The following is a 22,406-nucleotide window of genomic DNA, read 5'->3' on the forward strand; positions in this document are numbered from 1 at the left end:
ATAATTCCAGACCTTAAAGTGTTGGATCTGAGAAAGATCCAGTCCTCTGTGGAAACCCATCATCAATTAGATCCAAGACTAGGATACAAGGAATAATTTATTATCTGAGGAGTTCTCTGGACACCTCAATTACAAGGCTGTTGTTTGATACTTGTGTCTGTTAACAAGGTTCCTGTCCATCAGATCTGAAGGACTAGGATCCAATGACATTCTGCATACCCTTGTAATAAGCCTCATGAGAGTGAGCCTATCAGATCTGAGGGGGGACTTTGGATCTGAAGGACGATGTAGGAAAATTAGTACCGGAGGCACTCGATCTGAGATCATAGTGTTTGTTGTCCTGTTTATTTAAAGTGGGGGGATTGAGCCCCAATAGAAACCAGCAACACTCCACAAAGGCTTGATGAGCTGTTTCAAACTGTCTGCAATTTTTTTTTAATTAGGGAATGAGAGCTAAAGATTAGCCAACAGCAAAATTAAAAAAAAAACTTTCCGAAAACAAGACCCCTGCTCTCATCCAGGCAACATCCACTGCTGTTTCTTGGTACTGAACCCTCTAAAGCAACTGAAATAAGAAGCATCAATCCAGACGCATTGAAAGGAATGTACAGCAGGGGGAAGAACTCCATTAACAACAAGGAAATAGCAATAAAACAGCAGTACTCTAAGAATTCATACAAGGCAAACCCATCTAAAGGTTCTGTAACAGTTTGAAGGGTGGGGGGAGAAGCCCCTGAAGGGACCACAGACCAGCCCATCATACTGCTCAACCTCTTAGTGCAAGAAAACTGGACAAAAAAGGGAACAACAGATGAAAAACAGGTACACATTTTTTTTTAAATCTTGCTCTTATAAACTTAGGGTTTGTTTAATATACATTTCTGAAGGATTTGAAGTCTAAAACCCAAAAGTATGTCATTATCTAGTGATGTACCAGAAAACCAGAAATTTTAGATGAACAGACCAAACATGTGAGCCAAAAACTTGACATTAGAGGGGTATGCTGCTCACAAAATACAGTCGTGCATGACACATCCCCAAAGAGAAGGGACTTCCTGTGAATGGCACTAACTATTCATCAATGGACCAAAAGGAGATAACTCAATACCTGTACTTTGATCTCCAGACTGAAATACTCTGCCACCTGTCCTGAACAAGCCACTCACAGCTCAGTGTCCCAGAGCTGTAGAAGGCAAAGTGGGAAAAAGACAGAAGCACTGGACTGGGAATCCACCACAGGGACAAAGGATAGCTGCATTCTCAGTAAGAAAAAGACAGAGAAAACCCTACAGAGAGACAGAAAGCTTCCACTGCACCACAGTGACAAATGGATGATCAAACCTGACAATCTACAACCAAAAAACATAATGCCTGAGACTGCCAACTATCAAAGACTAGCTATCAGCCAGAAATTCACCAATGATATAGAGAAGACATGAATAACTGATGGAAACCACAAACTAGAGATCAGGCATCAAGAGGAAGGAAGGAACCATCAAAAAAGAACAAAACTAGATAAAGGAGATAAAAATAGAAAAACTAAACTCCTTACATCTCAAGATGTTGGAATTTTTAATCTACCACTTCTGGTGGCAAATGAGATCTAGGGAGGCTGTAAAGGGTGTACAGCATTATGGGTAAAGGGAGGAGCTTGAGATTAGGATCTAAGTTTATAGAATGCAACTGTGTCGAATCCGATGGTTGGATCTGTAACCCAATAGTGAGGAAGAATGAAAAGGACAACATCAGATATTTTATTAAAATGTAGAAGATAATCAGAAAACCTTTTTAAAACATCTAAAGATAAAAAAGGAGGCTAGGTTACTGCTGCTCTCTCAAGTATGGTGGTATGACTTATAGGGAAAGAAATGGAATTGCTTCTGATTTTACTGACTCCTTTGTGGATGCATATGGCATCAGCCCATCTAAGCTTCATGAGAAGAGAAACATCATAAAGGGTAAGGATATTAGCTTTTAAATGGATGATATTCTTGGTCTGTAACAGAAAATGGATTCTGCAAGAACAGCTGTCAGTGAAGTCATAGACCAACCTAAGAACACTGAGATATGAAGTTGTAACATCACAGCTTATTTTTAATGCCAGCTTTAATCCAGCTTACGTACCAATTAATTGGAAATCAGCCATTGTTACATTTGTTTATACGGAAAGGCCCCTGTGACACCACTAAGGACTACAGACTGGTCTGCTGTAAAATATGTGCAACATGATGGAATTGTTGGCACTGAGTAATTTACAAGATGAACTTAGTAGACCATAGGATGTTGTAAAGCAAGTTATTTAGAATAGGTGAGTCTAGTACACTAAGCTGGATTGTTACATTGCCTAGCAAGATAGTTTGGTATGTCTACTATAGGGGTCTCAAACACGTGGCCTGCATAGTAGTTTTCTGCGGCCCGCGATCACTTACTAAGGATCTGGTTATGTGGCAGTTTTTTTTTTGTTTTGTTTTTTTTCCCCATGCGACTTCTCCATATGTCCTGCATAGATTCCATCACCAAACGTGCCTAATAAAGTGGAGATGCGATTGAAGGTTGCAGTCAGGTGTTTTTTCCTCCTCCAATGGCATCTCCTTCTCGAATTAGGCGCATTTGATCAATTCATTTTCATGTATTTCCGAGGAGTGGAACTGGCTTTTGGGTGTTTTTGAGATCATTTCCTTCCAGCAGACTGACCCTCAAATTGTGTCAGTGGAGTGTTCCTGAGGTAAGCTGCTGTAGGGATTCTAGTTGTTCTCTTCTGATCTTTGTTGAAATACAGGGAATCTGCTTGCAGCACAGAGCACCAAATGCAGTAGTCTCTGAATAGTTACGTCAGCTGATTTGGCACCCTATACTGCAAGCAGATTCTCCGTATTTAACAAAAATAGGGTGATTTTTGGGAGGTTGTGATAAAAAAGAAACATGGGTTTTGTTTCTTTATTTTATAATAAATGCCTCCGGTTTACTTAAGTTGGGAAGTGTAACCGGAGTAGGTGTTGTAAAGCAGATGTTGCAGTGTAAATTTTTATATGCTGCCCTTGTAGAATAACATATGTTTATTTGACTTTGTTGCACTCAGTACTAATGAGAAATGTGTGGCAGTGTTTGGCAGTGTTGAGTGCTTTTGCACGTGTGCTTGTGTATATGCAACTGTGTGATGTATGTATTTTGTTTTCCTTATTGGTCTGTAAAGTGGTGTAAGTACCGTGATAGTTGCATCTTGTTACTGCTAAAAGTGGAGTGTTGTGATGTCAAATTGTAATATACATGTTATGTGTTAGAACAACAGTTTTTTAAGGTTATAAGGGCAGATTTTTTTTCAGTTTAAGCATTTGGCTGTAATTGCAAGTTATACAAAATACTGGGGAAAACGTATAGTGATCTGTAATGACATGCTGGTAAAGGGAACAGTGGGGAAATGCTTCATTTTGGTGCTTGTGCATATGTGACCAACTGCTGATATGACCGCTGGGCAAAATAAAATGTCATATTTGACTGCTTGTGCATACTTAGATATGCTGATGAAGGGATTGGTGGGAGCAGAGTTTCATTTCGGTGCTTGTGCATGCTTTTTCAAGCTACTGAAGTGGTTGCTGGGGCAAATAATTTGTGTGTCACTGAAATGCTTGTGCATACTTTGACAAACTACTGACAGGACGGCTGCCGGCAAGTTTCTGGATTGCAACTCGGGTATTAAACGTGAAGCATCACATTTAACAAGGGATGTGCGCACAGCATGGATAGTGGACTGTAAATTACCAGAACACATGCAATTCAGGAGTATGGACCGAGCCCTGGAGGTGTTGTCTCATAAACTATTGCTTACCTAAAAGACTCCCGGTACAGAGAACCCTACATAACTCATATCCCCTTGTACCACTCAGTATTCACAAATGTGTGAGTGATGGAGTAAATTGGGTACAGCAACCTGAAATCAATTGGATAGGAATTTATAAACTTGTTTATTGACATTTGATTACCAGGAATATCCGACTTTGTAGGTGCCGGTTATCTCTGCAGTCTACACCATCTGCTGGATATCAGTGTTCCTGGTGGTTTATGCGGCTGTCTTGGGGAACTCAGGATAGTGTGGGTTAATTATGCAAAGATCATTGTGTGTATGTGTGCATGTATGTGAGCCTAACAAAAGTTGGTAATATCAATTAAAAATTAGAAAGCATTTGGAGCTTATTTTGTGGCAGGAATGGAACTAAGAAAGAAAGAGAGAGAGAATACTTATTTATAATTTGTGGTCATCGTCTGTTACTAAGAAAGTGCTTGTTTCAGTACTAGAAAATTTGGAAACCAATATAATTTTCTTTGTATGTTTGTTTATTTCATACTAGTATTATAAGGGAGTATTAGCGGTCATCATCAAAGAAATGAAAGATTGAGATTAAAAGCATGTTTTCCTAGAGAAGTGGGAAAAAAGTTTTCACTGAGTTGAAAAGTCATATCAAATGCCTAATCTGCTATCAATCAGTTTCTGTTACAAAGGAATACAATGTACGGAGACATTATGAAACTATGCATGGTAATGAATATGATGTGATTGCAGGCAAAATGAGGGAAGAAAAAGTTCAGCAACTAAAATCAGCCTTTGCCAAGCAGCAAAATATCTTCAAAAACCTTAACAAAATGAGCGAAGATTCAGTACGAGCAAGCTTTATCAGTGAAATGATTGTGAAGTTGTCCCGTCCATTCACTGAAGGTGAGTTCATTAAAGACTGCTTCATAAAAGCAAGCAAAATTCTTTGCCCAGACAAGAAGAAATTTTTGAAGGCATAAGTTTGTCTGCAAATACAGTGGGCAGCAGAATTACTGAATTGACCAGCAATGTGCGCCAGCAGCTACTTGCAGCTGGAAAACAGTTTGAAGCTTTTTCAGTTGCCCTTGATGAGAGCACTGGCATAACAGGTACTGCATACTGCGCTGTCTTCAATGGAGGTGTGGACAGGAACTTGAATGTTACAGAAGAATTACTAGACCTGTTACCTTTGAAAGGCACAACCACGGGACGTGACATATTTGGCGAACTTGAAAAATGTCCTGAAAACTTGGAATTGCCCTGGGATAAGTTTGTTTCAGTAGCGACTGATGGTGCACCCTCAATGTGTTCTGAAAAAGTTGGTGTTGTTGGGTTACTGAAAGCAAAGCACGACAGTGTTGGTGTTGCTGACACCTTTGTTGCAATTCACTGCATTTTGCACCAGGAAGCATTATGTGGAAAAAGTCGCCAAATGAAGGAAGTCATGGATGTTGTTGTTAAGGTGATTAACTTTATACGTGCTAGAGGTCTAAATTACAGCCAGTTTAATGACTTTCTCTCTAACCTTGATACCGAATATGGAGAATTACTCTATCACACCGAAGTCAGATGGCTAAGTAGAGGAAATGTGCTGAAAAAAATATTTGTACTTCAACAGGAAATAGCAGTCTTCATGGCAATGAAAGAAAATTAAATTCCTCAGCTAGCTGATCCATTTTTTATATCTAACTTTGCTTTTCTGAAGGATATTATACAATATCTTAATGAACTCAACCTCAAGCTCCAGGGCACAAAACAGACAACATGGATAGCAGTGTCAAGGCTTTCAGATGTAAACTTTCCCTGTGGGCGAAACAACTGATGGATTGTAACCTAGCTCATTTCTCAACCTATCAGTCATTTGGAACAGTCAAAATATAGTTCTTGAAAGAATATTCAGATGCAGTCAGAATATTACAAGCAGAATTTGACCATTAGTTTCAGGATTTCGAGGCACTAGAACCCATATTTGTCATCTTTTCAATGCCTTTTTCCATAGGTGTTGATACTGTCTCTGAAGAATTCCAGATGGAGTTGTTGGCACTTCAGTGCGGTAGTGTTCTGAAACAGAAGTTCATAGATGCTGGCGTTCCAGATTTTTATAATTATATGAGTTGAGATAAGTTTCCAAAGCTTTTCTCTATGACTGCTCGAATCCTTGCGATGTTTGGCAGTATATACATTTGAGAACATTTTTTTCATCTATGAAGCTCAGCAAATCCGTTTTCTGGTCAAGATTGACTGATGAACACTTAACAGCTACTTTGCGAGTGGCTGCTTTACGTGATATAAAGCCTAATTTGACGTCCTGGTCTCTGCAAAACATTGTCAGCTAAGCAGTCAAAATGAAGAAAGACAATAATCTTCATGGACAACAAATTCTCTTTCATAGACTTAGGTGCAATTACTAGAATATTTGAAACTAATAGAATAGTATTGGTCTGTTGCTTCAAACCAAATGTTTTTGTAACTTATTTTTTTGCTAATTAAAAAAAATATAAAAGTATATAGTTTATGGATGACTTGGACTTGCGGCCCCCCAAAAAATCCTTGGGCTTATTTGCGGCCCTCATGCTCCCTTGAATTTGAGACCCCTGGTCTACTATATGTTGAACTGTGACAAAAGTTTAGGTTATGGAACTGGGGTCACACAAGGATCTATTTTAGGTTCCTAGTTCTTTAGTATCGACATCTTGTATATGCTCAGTGAAACAGATGCCTTTGCCTATATCTGGAAGATTTATAATTCAATAAGCCCATAGTCAGTAACTCAAACCAGAGATGCTCCCATAGGCCATCCCATAGGCCATCCCACTCATTTATTGAACAGAACAAACTTTTCTCCAAAATAAAATTCCTCAGACACCACTATCTTTCACTTATTAAACTCCAATCTGACATACACCCAGACCCAGACCCTTCTCACTCAACTACTTCTGCCCCACTAGAGCCTCTAAAATAACTAGTAACATCTCCCACAACCCACCATTAAAAGGTTGTAGCTCTAACCTACTTCTACTACATTTCAGTCTTAGAAGCCTTCTTAACAAAGTTCAGGAATTTCATGCCACCCTGGCCCTGCACTCTCCTGACATAGCTACAATTACTGAAACCTGGCTCAAGCCACACATAAAAACTGAGGAATTTCATCCTCCTGGCCACAGTCTCGTCAGTCAAGATAGATTATCCAAACATGGTGGTGGTATTGCTATAATATTTAAGGACCATCTAAATCTAGTACAACTCACCACTTCCCCACCACAATTCCCTCAGCTGAACTCTTACCTGCATGCCTACATATCAACCCTCATAAATCCATTATTATAATAGCCATCTACCTTCATCCAGTAAACAACCTCACACTCATTGAAAATATCCTAGAATGGGCCTCCTCCACTTTTTCTCAAGAAACTATAATACTCGATTACTTTAATCTTGACTGACTTACCTGTTCCTCCAACACCCCTATCAGCTTCATTAACCAATACTATTTCACTCAAAATATCTCCCAACTAACATGTATTGACAAAGTTTCCAACAAGCATTCTTTACTTGACTGGATCTTAACAAATAAATCCAAAACCAATTTTGTTACAGAATGCCTGATTCCCTAAGTGACCACTGCCCGATCTATCTAATTCGAAAACACACCCAGAGTATCAACAAGTCTATTTATCAATATGTTCACAATAAAAAAAAATCTCTCCCTCTCTATTCAATACCCTGTTATGTGAACATGACTGGTCACCTCTGAAAACCCTACAATTAGATCTTGCAGTACAGTACTTCAATAATACCTCCCTGCAAATACTCAAGAACATTGTTCCAATTAGGAAATTCTTACTAGGTCCAAACATCTTTCCTATTTTTCTAAAGAAACTATTTGTCTTCTTAAACAACAGGATAAAGCATGGACTCTTTACCACAAAAACAAAAATACTATCATCAGGCCTCCTACCAACAGCTGAGAAATCTTGCTAAAAAGCAAATAAAACAAGACAAAAAAAAACTTCCAAACATGCCAAATAAAATACCAAAACAATTCCCAAAGATTCTAGCAAACAGTCAATCTCCTTCTTAATCCTGGAAAACCAACCACCCCAGCATTAACAACTAACTCCCCTACAGACTGCATAGCCACCCAATTCAATGCCCACTTTATCTCCGCTATTACCTCATTACTTAGCAATATTTCTTATTCCACACTCTTCATTCTTCCTCCCTGCAGACCCCAAAACTTCTCCTTTATCTCTTAGACCAATACAAACCAAGTACATACAAAATCTCCTTACTAAAATAAAACCATGTACTCTTGGTGCAGATCAGTTACCAGGTGAATTCCTAAAATCTGCTGCTCCATCCATCGCCTACCCTATATCTATTCTGATTAACTGCTCTATCTCTGAACAGTATGTTCCTCTTCTTTGGAAAATATCCCACATAATAACTCTCCATAAAAGAGGGCCCTCTACCAACCTTTCCAACTATAGACCCATAGCTATTTTGTCCCCACTTGCCAAAATCTTAAATAAAATGTCTGCATAAACAATATTAGACTACCTCCTTCAAAATAACCTTTATCCAATACTCAGCACAGCTTTTGCCCCAAACATAGCACTAACACTGCACTCATAAGTTTTACCAATACTGTAAATCACCTTAAAAACAAACACCACCTTGTCTCTGCTACCTTCCTTGATATGTCAAAAGCATTTGACACAGTATCTCAGCAAATTCTCCTCAACAAACTTGCCACTCTTAATTTCATCTGAGAAGGCCAACCCACTTAATTTCTTTCCTTCTGTTCCTCCTTTCTCCCTTTCCTAAACAAAAAAATAAATAAATAAACAAAACAAAAAAATTGTCTGAATATCCTTGTGTTCTAACTGTGCTTCTCAAACATTTTGGAAATATAAAGTATATTTTAGTGCATTTATTAAAACTGCATTTGCCTTAATATTGCTACAACTCAAGTGCTCTAGGTTGCACTGCATCTGAATTATTTTAGTGTGTTTTAGCTACTTTTCTGTATATATACACTTTTCTGTATATGTAGACTAGCTACTTATTCTACTGTATTACTGCCTCTTAAATCATTTTTCAGTTTTTCAGTTGTGCACTTGCCTTGCTTCATTTAAAAAGTTTTAAATTGCTAATTTTGTACAGTTCTAATTGTATTTACTGTTTAGGGCTACACACTCGTGTGTTAGCCTTTTCTGTGTTTATTTAGCGTATTATTGCATTGTTTAGCCTGTTTTAGCCTCGTTTCCCACCTTTCCTAGCTAGTATAGTCCAGATCCCAGGCTTTGCTGGTTTCAGGACTTTATTTTCTGTGTTCAGAGCTATCCAGACCTTGCTGTGGTAGAGGGAAGTCCTACTGCTTACCAGTGGGAGTGGTGAGCATTGTACTGCCTATCTAACACTAGAGGAGTGGTTTCCAGCTCTGAAATTGTAATTTTAGCCATTTTGGGCTGATTTCTATCCCTTTCAACTTTCTGGCTTAAAAATGCCCATGTTTGCGCATTTTCACACCGTGCAGCACTGCAGGGCTATTGTTAAACTATTCCAGGTGCCAGAAAGTCTGCTCTTCAAATTTTCCCTTAGAACTAGCTGATTTCTCAGTAGTAGCACTACAATCTGAACCCCTGTGACTATCACTTGCTCTAGAACCTGCTGGAAAGCACTAGGAAGCCTTAAACTGATACAAGCACTCAACTCTCCTTGTTAATAAGGAGAAAATAGTCGTAGGCACTAAACAGTCTAAAATTGCAAAGTACCTTGCAAAGGTAAGGGAAAACAGCTCTTGTACTTTACAAAAAAGCACCTAAACAGGCATGTTTAAGGGTCAGCTTCCGGTGATGTCTCCTGTCCACCTGGTGAATCTGGGCATACTGGGACAATGCAGCAACTGCGTCATGTACACAGACAACCCTTTCCTCCTACCACCCAACACTACGACCTGTGAGAGATGCACTTACATAGGTAAACTGGAAGCAAAGCCCTCTCCAGCCAAGATTGTGCCAGACAGTCAAGAGGAGAAGGATAACACCTGCACTACACCTCAAGCAACACATAGCCCTTCAAAACCCACACCATCAACACCCACACATAGCAACACTAAACCCACATATGCGGAGGTCCTTAACATTAACCTGCCCAAGAAACAAGGACCTCTGAAGCTGAAATGCAAACAAACACCAGTCACAACCAAAATGGCACATAGCTCACAACACCAGTGTGCCACCCAACAACAGCCCCTAAGGCAAGACAACGTACCCAACACTTTAGTCATAGGTGACTCTATAGTCAGGCACACTGATGTCCCACTCACCAGGCTGAACAAGGGGAAAATTACCGTCAGCTGCCTGTTGGGTGCCAGGATCCACCACATAATGCATGCACTCAAGCCACTCCACAACAAGTACAAATATGACTCTGTCATTGTCCATGTTGGAGTGAATGGCTTGAGATGTACCTCCCTGGACTACATGAAAGGAGACATGGAAGAGATCTCGGATCATGTGGCCCAGGCATGTATAACCCTAGCCCTGAGTAGCATCCTGTCTTCCCCCAGAATGATACCACAGTATATGGACAAAATGATTGACTTCAACATTTGGCTAAGCTTCTGGTGTCATTCAAAGGGGATCCAGTATCTGTTCGCCTGGAACGACATGATTGACAGACCACGATGCTTTGCCAGAGATGGTCTGCACCTGTCACACCTGGGATTCAGGTTACTGACTAAAGCTCTTGCCACCCCTAGCGTGCCTTCTTTAGGCAAGGTTCAAATGACAAAACCACCACCATAACAAATACAAGCATGCAAAATCTGAAGGTAATGCTACTCAATGCCAGAAGTCTAAACCTCAAAATGCACTCCCTCAAGGCACTCCTAAAAATGGAGAACATCGATATCTGTGCAGTAACTGAGACCTGGTTCAAGGCTCCAGAGAGCACCCCTGCAATACCAGGCTGCAACTTTTACCTCATTTTTCGGTCCCCAAACCAAGAACAAAACACTAAAGGTAGAGGAGTTTCCATATTCACCAAGGATATTCACACCTCCAGGCTAGATGCCCAACACAATGCATCTGAAATTCTCCAGGTGCAACTAACACGAGATAAGACTGCAATCCAAATTGTAGCTTGCTACAGATCCCTTACCATGCCCCAAGATTCTCATTACACCTTTCTAAACATACTGGAAAATATTAAGATACAACCAAACACCCTAATACTGGGTGATTTCAACTACCCTACCATTAACTGTGAAACCTACTCATGTACCAACACCTTTGCCCAACAGTTCTTGGAATTCATAAATTCCAATGCCCTGGATCAACTAATCCATTGTCCCACCTGGGACTCCAATATCCTAGTAAGCCAAACAATCAGAACCTTGAATTTTAATATATTATATTTATTATATTTAATGTAATATTTATTAACAATGTAATATTGTTATTTTAACATTATATTTATATTGCATTTTTAAGAAGTTTTTAGATTATAAAATTGTAATATGAAATTCACATTTGTGATTAAGTAATTCATGAATATAGAATATTATGTTTCTGACTTCACTAGCTAACTAGTTTTCAAGTGTATGCTAGATTTACTAACTAAAAAGGAATATATTCTTTACCATGGAGTGCCAATTGTTAATCACGTTATTAAGCAATTAAGAATTTTGTATTTAAGGGACGTTGTTGGTTATTTTATTTTGTACTCTGATGATCACTGCTACAGAGGGTGAACAAGCGCTTAGTGGGTAAAGAACTATTTTATCGTTTTTATCGTTGGTGGTCCAGGATTGTTGTACTGAATAAAGAATTTTACTACTACGTTCTAGGATTCAAGGTTCTGATTGTTTGGCTTACTAGTGAACTCCAATATCCTAGACCTGGTCATTACCAACATAGGAGAGAAAGTCTACACACCAGTGCTCACCCCCTCATTGGTCAGGTCTGACCATAAGCAAATCACCCTTGACATCCACATCCCACTCTCAACCCCAGTAAGGAAACCTCTGTATAAAACTTCTCCAAATCCAACTTCATGCTACTCAAGTCAAAAGTGACAAACTTCATGACACCCATGCAGATGGGAACTGAAAGTTCGACTGCTGAATCCTACACTAAGGCACTGTATGAGCACATCCACTCATACATGAATCGTGCTATCCCAAAAAGAACCAGTATGCTCTCCTCCGAAAAAAGGAAGCCAATCTGGTGGTCCCCTGCTATAAACAAACTATACAACAGAAGAAAGAAACTGTTGCAGAAAAGAGGATGCAAGAAACTCCCTTACCAGCCTCAGTAAGAAGCTGAGATCCCTCATAAAATTCTCCAAAGCTAGTTAGGAAAATAAAATTGCCAAAGATTCCAAAGACAACCACAAGGCATTCTATAGTTATGTCAAGAATATAAATGGCAGTGCTCAGATATGCTCTGAGCTACAACAGAATGGCATTAAATATACAGATCCCAAGGATACTTCCAATATCCTGGCAGATCGATTTAGTGCCAACTTCACCCCCCTCTCACCCCCTAAAGGGCCCTTCTCAATACCAAAAGATTGCCAAATTCCGGTAATCACTGCCACAGAGGTAGAAACCACAGTCTCCAAAGCTAAGAATACAGCATCCATGGGACCAGATGACATCCTGGGCTGTGTACTACATGAACTACAAAATGAACTGGCACCTCACCTAAGTGTCATGTTTAATCATAGCCTCACTTCAGACTTCATTCCCACTGAGTGGTACACAGCTACAGTTATCCCACTCCACAATGAGGGATCTACCTTGGATCTCAGGAACTACCATCCCATTAGTCTGATGAGCCTGATCTGTAGGGGCATGGAATGCATTATCATGAAACTTATAAACAAAGGCATTGGCAACCTTCAAATACTGGACCCCATCCAGTTTGGGTTCATGAAGGGCTGATCTTGTCTCCTGAACCTGATTGACTTCTTCAAATCAGTCTCCAGAGTTGTGGACAAGGGTAAGGCGGTCCACACAGCCTATCTGGACCTCGACAAGGCCTTGGACACCATCCCCCACTCTGGAATCATAGATAAACTTACTAAGCTGGGCATAAATCCCTACGTCACTCGATGGGTTGCCAACTGGCTTACTGACAGAACCCAGACTATAAAAGTAGCTGACTCCAAATCCAGCTCCAGACAAGTGACAAGTGGAGTACCTCAGGGTTCAGTCCTGGGACCACTCTTGTTTGGCATCTACTTCCCTGAAGAAAAGGCCAACACTAAGGGACTCTGGCTAACAAAGTTCGCAGATGACTGCAAAATGGGAGCCATTATTGAATCCCCAAATGATGTTGATATTTTACAAAAGGGCCTTACAGAAACAGATGTTTGGTGCCAGAGCTATGGGCTCAAGCTTAATGCCAAAAAATGTATAGTTATCCCCTTTGGGAAAAACATGTACCCATGAATTACCACATAGGTGGCAATAAGCTAAACACTGAAAGTGTGATGTGAGACTTAGGGACACAGGTGGACAGTGGTCTCACCTTCGATAATCACATCACCACAACAGTCAGGAAATCCTTCTATGTGGCACACCTCATCACTAAGGGCTTTTCATCCAGAAAAAAGGAGGTCATTGTCCCACTGTACTCATCCCTCATTAGACCCATTAGAGAGTACAGCGCCCCATTTGGTATGTACCTCACAAGACATCTGCATATCTCACTAAAAGAATCACAGGCCTAAAGCAGATGCCCTATGCTGACCATCTAAAAAACTCCAACTATACTCTGTGGCATATCGTCTATGCAGAGGCGATCTCCACTTAACATACAAGGCCATAACAAACCCTGAGCTGTTGGACATGCTCCACTTAAAGAAATCCCAATCCCTCAGAGCCACATGGTCCAGGGATCTAAACCTTGTCATCACAATGAACAAAACATGCTGGAGGGATAGGTTCCTGTCCCAGAAACTCTCCATACTCTGGAATAGACTGCCTACACATGTCAAGCAGAGCACCTCCTTGGCCCTCTTCAAAAGGAACCTTGACGATTGGATGGGAGACAGTAAATTCACCCAGGAGATCATGTCAGTTACCCTGATAGACAGGGGTCCAGGAAAGTAAATATTGTGGGAAGAAATATCCAGGGAATTGTTATGGATAGGCTTGTATAGGCCCTAGGGCCAATAGCCTAGTACCAACCTATGAATCTATGAAACCTTTTGGTTTTACAGTTATCTCTCTGACCATCAACAAGCCACCTTATAGGAAAATAAGCTTTCATCCCTATCACCCATTAGTGCTGGCATCCCACAAGGCTCTATCCTGGGCCCACTCCTCTTTATTATTTTTACGAATGATCTTTATTTCATAGCTAAACTTGCCACAATCATTCAATATACAGACAATGCTTCCCTTATCTGCTCCACCCACACCTTAAATAAACTCCAAGAAAAAACTCAGGCTGCCCTCCATAGCACTGAAAAGTACCTATTAGATCACCAACTCATTTTAAACCCGAACAAAACCAAACTTATGGTATTCTCCAATTCTTCACAAAAACACCCCAACACATCTATCTATTTTTGCCTCATACGGCACTATAATTGAACCCTATTGAACACACTAAACTCCTCGGTGTTAGCCTAGACAGCAGCTTAAAATTTGACAGACATATTGCTCTAACAATCAAAAAAATTTCATATAAAACTTGGTGCTCTGCATAGAGCTAAATCATTTCTAACCAATCATGCCAAAATAACTACAGCTAGGACTCACCTCCTATTCATCCTTCTCTACTTCTCACAAGTTTTTACAAACCTTCGCAAATCAGACTTAAATAATCTCGAATCCTGCTATAATAAAATAGCTAAATTTGCTGCAAACCTCCCCCATAGATCTCATCACTCTACTGTCCTACATCAACTCAGCTGGATCGTACTCCCTAATGTACTCACTCTCAACCAGTTAATAGTAGCCCACTCTGTTATCCATAAGCCTGAACACTGCCCAGCCCTATCTGAACTCGTTCAACCTTATTCTAACCTTACCTCACTGATGTCAGCAGATAAAATACTGCTCAAGGTTAACAAAACCCACAACTCTTATGGTGACTCATTATATTCTCATAATATAGCCAAAACCTGGAACTCTCTCCCACAGCACCTTCTATCCACCTCTGAGTCAAATTCAAACAGCTCCTAGCAGAATATTTCTCAAATCACTGGCAATGCTCCTGCACCTCCTCTGGCTAAGTAATTTCCCGCTCTGCTCCTCCTTGTCCACTCTAAGTTTACTCTCTACTCTTAGCCTACTTTTAGCAACACTGCTCCTTTTGCCCAAAAAACTTTTGTAAATACTATGATTGTGAATATGACTTCAGATACTGTTTTGATGTTTTAGTCTTTTACTGTACTGCAACATATGTTTATTACTGTCTCTGATTATTTTAAAATATGATTGATGTTTTACACTTTTTGACTCTTTTACTGTTTTTAACTTTGCTTATACTTTTGTATTGCTAACTACTCTACTGTACTACAGTCCTTATCTTAAATTTTTGTAACCTACTTTATGTATGCTGATTAACCATTGTAACTTCTCTTGGGAGCTTCTCTCCCTGGGTCTCTGCTGAAAACAGGCTTCTCGCCCAGCCAGACACTACCCAGTTATCAAATGTAAATAAAATAAAGTAAAATAAATAAATAAATCTTGTTTAGCAAAGTTAGTCATATTAGCCTACAATAGTAATATGAAAGTTAATGTTCATTTTGGGAAAACTAAATTTATGTGGTGTGGGCATAGCAAAACAAAGTATGACTATTTAACTGGAGATTAGGTGATTTGGGAGGTGAAAACCTTTAAGGACTATGCAGTATAGATATATATACACTTATGAATCTCCTACGTATTCAAAAGTCAAAGAGTACCAGAAAAAAAAAAGGTTTAGGGACCTGAATTTTGTCTCTGACTGAAATGGAACTTGCTGGAGAGACAGATATGTTTCCTAGAGATTTCTCTTCCTATGGAACAGGCTTCCCATCCACGTGAAGCTGAGTCCATCTATTACCCAGTTTAAGCCCACCTAGACCAGTGTATGGAAATAGGAAATTTATACTGGGCCTGGCATCCATGTCTCTTATGGACAGAGGTAGCTTATAATTGCCTGGCCCTCAATGTCCTATTTGAATACAGGATGTCATTATTCTTTTGGAAAAGCTTGGCTAGGCATAGAAAGGCCCCACAGGTTATTAGCCTAGTAATAACTATGAATCTATATGGTATGTAACCCTGTATGCTCTCCTGGGGACAGACATCCTTATATAGTTTGTTCTTCTTCGAAAGACAAATCCTCCCCATAATGCATTGTGAGAGGACAATTTATGAGATTACAGTTTCGGTTCAACTCTCAGCTAGAGCGTCTTCTGCGTGGAGACATGTGTGAATGGGCGTTCCTTCGTTGAAGGTTGTGCATCAGGGCTGGCAACTCAGTACGTAAAAATCAACTGCCAATCATTAGCGGACCGGAGTTCAGCTGTGGCGACCCCTAACCGGGAAAAGCCGAAAGACCCAACAACAACAACAACAACAACAGTGCCTATGACTGGACTGTCAGATCCCAGCTGCTTTCACTTACAATGGAAGAACTGCGAAGTAGTATTAACTTTGAAAGCCCTCAGTAAAGATACAATTTGCTATTCTGCAGTGACTCACAAATTTGTCTCCTACTGTTGTGTTACACATACAGTGAAAAAAGCTTCCTAAAGAATCGAATAATTACTGAGATAGACTTTTTACAGTGAACTTTTAGTGAGTTTATTTTCCTTACAGTTACTCCTCTTATAGTCACTCCCTCAACAAGCAAGAGCATCACACTTCCTACACTTCAAGGTTTAGCTAGTCACCTATGCATGAGAATGTACATAGGATCATAGGAAGTTACAAGGCTATTGGCCCTGAGGCCCTTATAAGCCTAGCCAAGAGTTTAGCCCATGTTTAACCCATGTTTAGACAAGTCAGCACCCAAAGCCCCTGTCCAGCATGGACACAGGTGAAATCCTAGGGGTGTATTTTCTGTTTCCCATCCAGCTATCCAAGTTGCACTTAAAAAGGTATAATGAGATACTCTGCTTGACGTGGAGAGGGAGTCTATTCCACAGATAGGGGAGTCTCTGGGGCACAAATCTGTCCTGCTAACAAGTCCTATTGATGTCACAGACCAGGTTGAGATTGCGAATATGGGTTACTCGAGTTAAGCTTGACTTGCGGATGTGCAGCAGTCCCATCAAGGTGGGGTCTGAGATTGCTTTGTATGCCACACAGGGGTCACCTCTGAGGAGTCTGTATGAAACTGAGTAGAAGGACAGGGCTTTTAGCCTATCTGTGTATGGCAGATGTTTGACGCCCTGGATTCTCCTGGTGAGAAAGCTCTGTTGTCTCTCCAGCTGCTGCATGTGCTTTGTGAAGTACATGCTGAAAGGGGCATTGTACTCAATAATGGGCCTTATAAGGGAAGACTACAGGGATGTTATGACCTTCTTGTCTCTGGATAAGATACCCCTACTTATGAGGTGGGCCATGTAGAAAGTTTTTTGTACACTGGAAGCAACATGGTGGTCAAAAGTCAGGTTGTATCAACCTGGGTACCCAAATCCCTCACGACTGATTGCGTGCTTAGGACATTGTTATTAATGTGATAATTTGTGGGCAAGTCACTCTCCCCAAAGGGGATGATGCTGCAGTTTTTGGTATTCATCTTGAGGCCATGTTTCTGGCATTTGTTTGGGTGAGAACCTCTTGGAGGATGTCCACATCACTAGAGGAATTGACGACACTGCCTATCTTGCAATCATCTGCAAACTTGGTCTGCCATAGCCCACTGGTTTTGGCCTGCACCTCAGAAAAGTATATCTCAAATAACAGAGGCCCCAAGACAGATCCCTGGGTTATACTGCTTGTTACTGGTCTTATGTTTGAGATGGGTTTCCCTATTTTGACTAGGTAGGTTCTATCAGTGATCCAGTTTGCTACTCATCTGGTAACATATGGGATTGAGGCCTAGTTGAGAGAGTTTATCTATTATTTCCAAGTGGGGAATAGTGTCAAAGGCTTTGGTCAGGTCAAGGTAGGTGTTGTCCATCATCTTCCCCTCATCCATGGCTTTGGTGACTGTCTCACAGAAGTCGACCAAATTTAACAGACATGACTTCCTCTTGATGAAGTCAAACTGTGTGGGATGGAGTGTTTAGGGGTTGCCAAAGTCCTTATTAATGAGGTCCATGATAACCCATTCCATGGCCTTGCAGATCAGGCTAGTTAGGCTGATGGGTCTATAATTTCCTGGATCGCTGGATGCTCCACCTTTGTGCAAAGGAATGACAATGGTTGTCCTCCATGCAGCTGGGACAAAGCCGGTACTCAGTGTGGGCTGTGAAGCTGTTTATACTGTCCCTCAGGAGGTTTTAATCAGTTTAGAAGAAGTTTTTTTATTTGATACTAGCTAGAGGAGGGTCAGGGAGATGGTGACTTCAAAAGTGACCGCTTTATGGTTGGATCTTATTAGGGAGGTTGATACTATGGGGATGCTGCAGTGGTTACTCATGTTGTTTAATACTAAATCCATGACATTATCACCTCGTGTGTGGGTATCAACTAGCTGTTCCAAGGCATTAGCACTGACAAAATCAAGGAATCTCTAGGAGTTTGTGTTCTGGCATGAGTAGTTTTTCCAGTCTGTGTTTGGGTAAAGTCACCCAGGATCAGAATAAAGGGTTGAAACTTGACAAATTTGAAGAGGTCCAGATAGGCATAGTAGGAATCATGAGTCAAATTTGGGGGCTAATTGCTACCTATAATTTGAATAAGGGTCTTGTCAATGGTTAACTGCTCCTGGAGTACGTCCAGTATGTCATAGGTTCATAGGTTCATGCTAGGCTATCTGTCCTAGGGCATTTATAAGCCTAGCTAGAATGTGTTTGGCTTTCACCACCCATTTTAAATTTATTTTGCTATGCCCTTTTTCGAGGTTAGTATACTGTGCCTCTGTCTAACAGTGACACAGAAGTGATACCCGGGGTAAACCTACGATCTCCCATCCACTCATCAAGATTCCTCTTGAAGAGAGTCAGTGAGGGGCTCTGCCTAACCTGGACTGGGATTTTATTCCAGAGTGAAGGGAGCCTCTGGGTTATGAATCTGTCCCTCCAGCATGTCCTATTTATTTCAGTGCTGAGGTTCAAGTCTCTCAAGCACATAGCTCGATGGGATTTGGATTTTCTGAGGTGCAGCATGTCCATTAATTCGGGTTGGACATGGCTTTATACATCAGGCACAGATCACCTCTGAACAGGCGGTATGCCACTGAGTAGAGCTGGAGTTTCTTTAAACGGGCAGCATATGGCATCTGTTTGAGCCCTTTGATCCTCTTGGTGAGGTACTTTTGGGGTCTTTCCAGTTGCTGCAGGTGTCTGGTAAGGTACATCCCAAAAGGGGCATTGTACTCAATTATGGGCCTGATGAGGGATGAGTAAAGAGGCATGATGACCTCCCCTGATCTAGATGTGACTCCCTTCATGATTAGGTGGGCTATATAAAATGTTTTTCTAACCACTTTGGCCACGTGGTTGTCAAATGAGAGATTGCTATCAACTTGGGTCCCCAGATCCCTAATTACTTATTCTGCACTTAATGGATTACCACCTATGTGGTAATTTGTGGGCACTTTGTTTTTGCCAAAGGGGATGACTATACACTTTTTGGCATTTAGCTTGAGGCCATGGCTCTGGCACCAGTTGTCTGTTTCTATGAGGCCCTTTTGGAGGATGCTTGTGTCAGCTGGAGAGTCGATTATGGTGCCCAGTTTGCAGTCATCAGCGAACTTGGTCAGCCACAGTCCTTCCATGTTGGCCTGTACCTCCGAGAAATATATACCGAACAAGAGAGGTCCCAGGACTGAGCTTTGTGGGACACCACTTGTAACTGGTTTGGAGTCTGACATGGCTCCAGCAATTCTAACCATGTGGGTTCTGTCCTTGAGCCAGTTTGCAATCCATCTAGTGACATAGGGGTTTATATTTAAGCTGGTGAGCTTATCTATAATGCCCGAGTGGGGTATTGTATCAAAGGCTTTTGCGAGGTCCAGGTAGGCTGTGTGGACCACCTTCCCCTCGTCAATGGCCTTGGTGACTGTTTCAAATAAATCAACCAGGTTTAAGAGGCAGGATCTGCCCTTAACAAAGCCGAACTGGGTAGGATCCAGTGTCTGTAGGTCCCCAATATCTTTATTTATGAGGTCCATGATGATCCTTCCCATAGCTTTGCAGACCAAGCTAGTCAGGCTTATGGGGCAATAGTTTCCAGGATCCGTTGAGGCACCACCTTTATGGAGAGGGACCACTGTTGCTGTATGCCACTCTTTGGGCACATATCCTGTAGTAAGGCTGAGACTGAACAGCAGTCTTATGTTTGGGTTTAGCTCTTCTTGGAGTCATATTGTTTGATCAGCCTGGAGGCGTGTAAGTCTATAATATATATTGAAACTCCACCTCCTTTGGCTTTACTGTTCACAGTTTGGGATCTGAATGTATGCTAGGATGGGTAACCAGGTAAGGCTGGGTTGCTGTCTGCAGCTTTGAACCAGGTTTCTGTGACTGCACAGATGTCAGCATATTCCAGGGTTAAGAATGCTTGCAATGAGAGCAGTTTCATGTTTAGATTCTTAGCATTTAGCAGCAAGACCTTTAATTTGCATTTTGTTGAAATGTTTATGTTGGTAGTTTTGACCTCAACACTTTTCCTAAAAAAAGAACTATGAGGAGGCAAGAGCCTTTGACAGAAGCCTGAAACCCAAGTGAGACAGATGCAGGCCATCTCTGACAAAGCATCGTGGTCTGTCGATCATGTCTTTCCAGGCTGTCAGGTACTGGATCCCCTGGAATGACATCAGAAACTAACCCAAGTGTTAAAGTCAATAATTTTCTGTTTGTTTTGAGGCATCATTCTGGGTGACAGAAGAATTCTGCTTAAGGCTGGTGACATACCTGCCTGGGACACATATTTAGAGAGCTCAATCATGTCTCTCTTAGTATAGTCCAGAGAGAGGTACATCTCAAGTCATTCATGCCAACATGGTCTACCACAGAGTCATAACAGTACCTGTTGTTGAGAGACTTGAGTGCGTGTGTGAAATGGTGGATTCTGGCCCCTGACAGACAACTAACCGTGACTTTCTCCTTATCCAACCTGGTAAGAGGCACATCTGTATGCCTCACAATGGAGTCTCCTATGACTAATATGTTGGGTTTATGGTTAAGCCTTAGTGGTTGTGAGACACAGGTGTGTGGACTACACATGGTATATGTTGTGGAGGGTTGTGGAGATTGTGGTTGTTTATGCCTCAGACGTTTCCTTTGTTTGGGTATGTTTTCTTTGAGAACCTCTGCATATGCGGGTGTGTGTGTTGTGTAGGTGTCAGTGGCATTTGAGGTGTAGTGATTGTGTTGATAACTTTCTCAGTGCCAGATATACCAGCTTGTGAGGGAGCGAGAATAGACTCTAGGTTCCTAATGTAATTGCGTCTCTCACAAACTGTGTTCCTAGGTGGTAATAGTAGATGGTTGTCCATGTACATGAGCCAGATTCTGCACTGTCTCAGGCTGTCCATACCAACAAGACTGGCAGGAGAAACTGTAAGAAATTGTCCATTCATATTTGTCAGAATCTGAGGGAGAAAGGCCAGGGAGAGCTGAGGGGTAAGCCTAAAGCCCAAGTGCTTAAACCAAAACTAAGAGGCTTAGAATAACACAATTTATATAGGCTATAAACAAGCAGAAATGAATGCAGCTGAAAAGATGCAGTTGAACACTTAAGAGAACAAGCAGCAAGCAGCAGAAAAATCAAGATGAAGTAATAGACTAGGAGGAGGAAACACAAATTCAGTAACAACAGCTGAATATAGTATTTTATTTTAGTAAAGTGGAAAGGGAGAGAGGAGAACAGAAGATTATTCAAGGTTACGAAACTAAGGGGGTGGCCTTCCCAAATGATCTCTCTATATTAGGTAGAATGAGCTAATGACACAGGACTGGGAGGAGTGTCCCAGATCAAATTAATAGTAGGGGCAGGCAACTGCAAACACCATGAAGAGCCCAGCAGCAATTGGTCAGGAGGATGGAAAAAATTTGGACAGAGGTCAAGCAAATACATAAATGCAGCCACAGAGAAGTAATAATCCAGTCAAGCAAATAAATAAAAAATCAGTACTGTTAAGAAACACTAAAACAGTTAGATAGAGTGTAAAAAATATACTTAGATCAGCTCTGCATTACCAGATTGTTTAAGAAGCAGTCTCAGTCAGCCACAATGGAACATCTAGCAAGATAAGCACAAAGTCACACAAAGATACTAACTTTATACCAGCAAGATAAAAGACCCTTCCAAAGCCAAGCCCTGAGGCAATCAGATAACACAAAAGCTGTTAGAGCAGTAGTTCCACCCTGGAATGAGTTCACTTCAAACTCCCTGCTGCCACAGAAAGCTGTGAAGGAACCCTGTGTGAAACCAGTTAGCTCAAGCTAAAGTGCTGTGCCAAATGCCTTA

This window comes from Protopterus annectens, chromosome 10.part0 (genome assembly GCF_019279795.1).
Source record: "Protopterus annectens isolate FY-2018-M chromosome 10.part0, PAN1.0, whole genome shotgun sequence".
NCBI classification, from domain to species: domain Eukaryota; kingdom Metazoa; phylum Chordata; order Ceratodontiformes; family Protopteridae; genus Protopterus; species Protopterus annectens.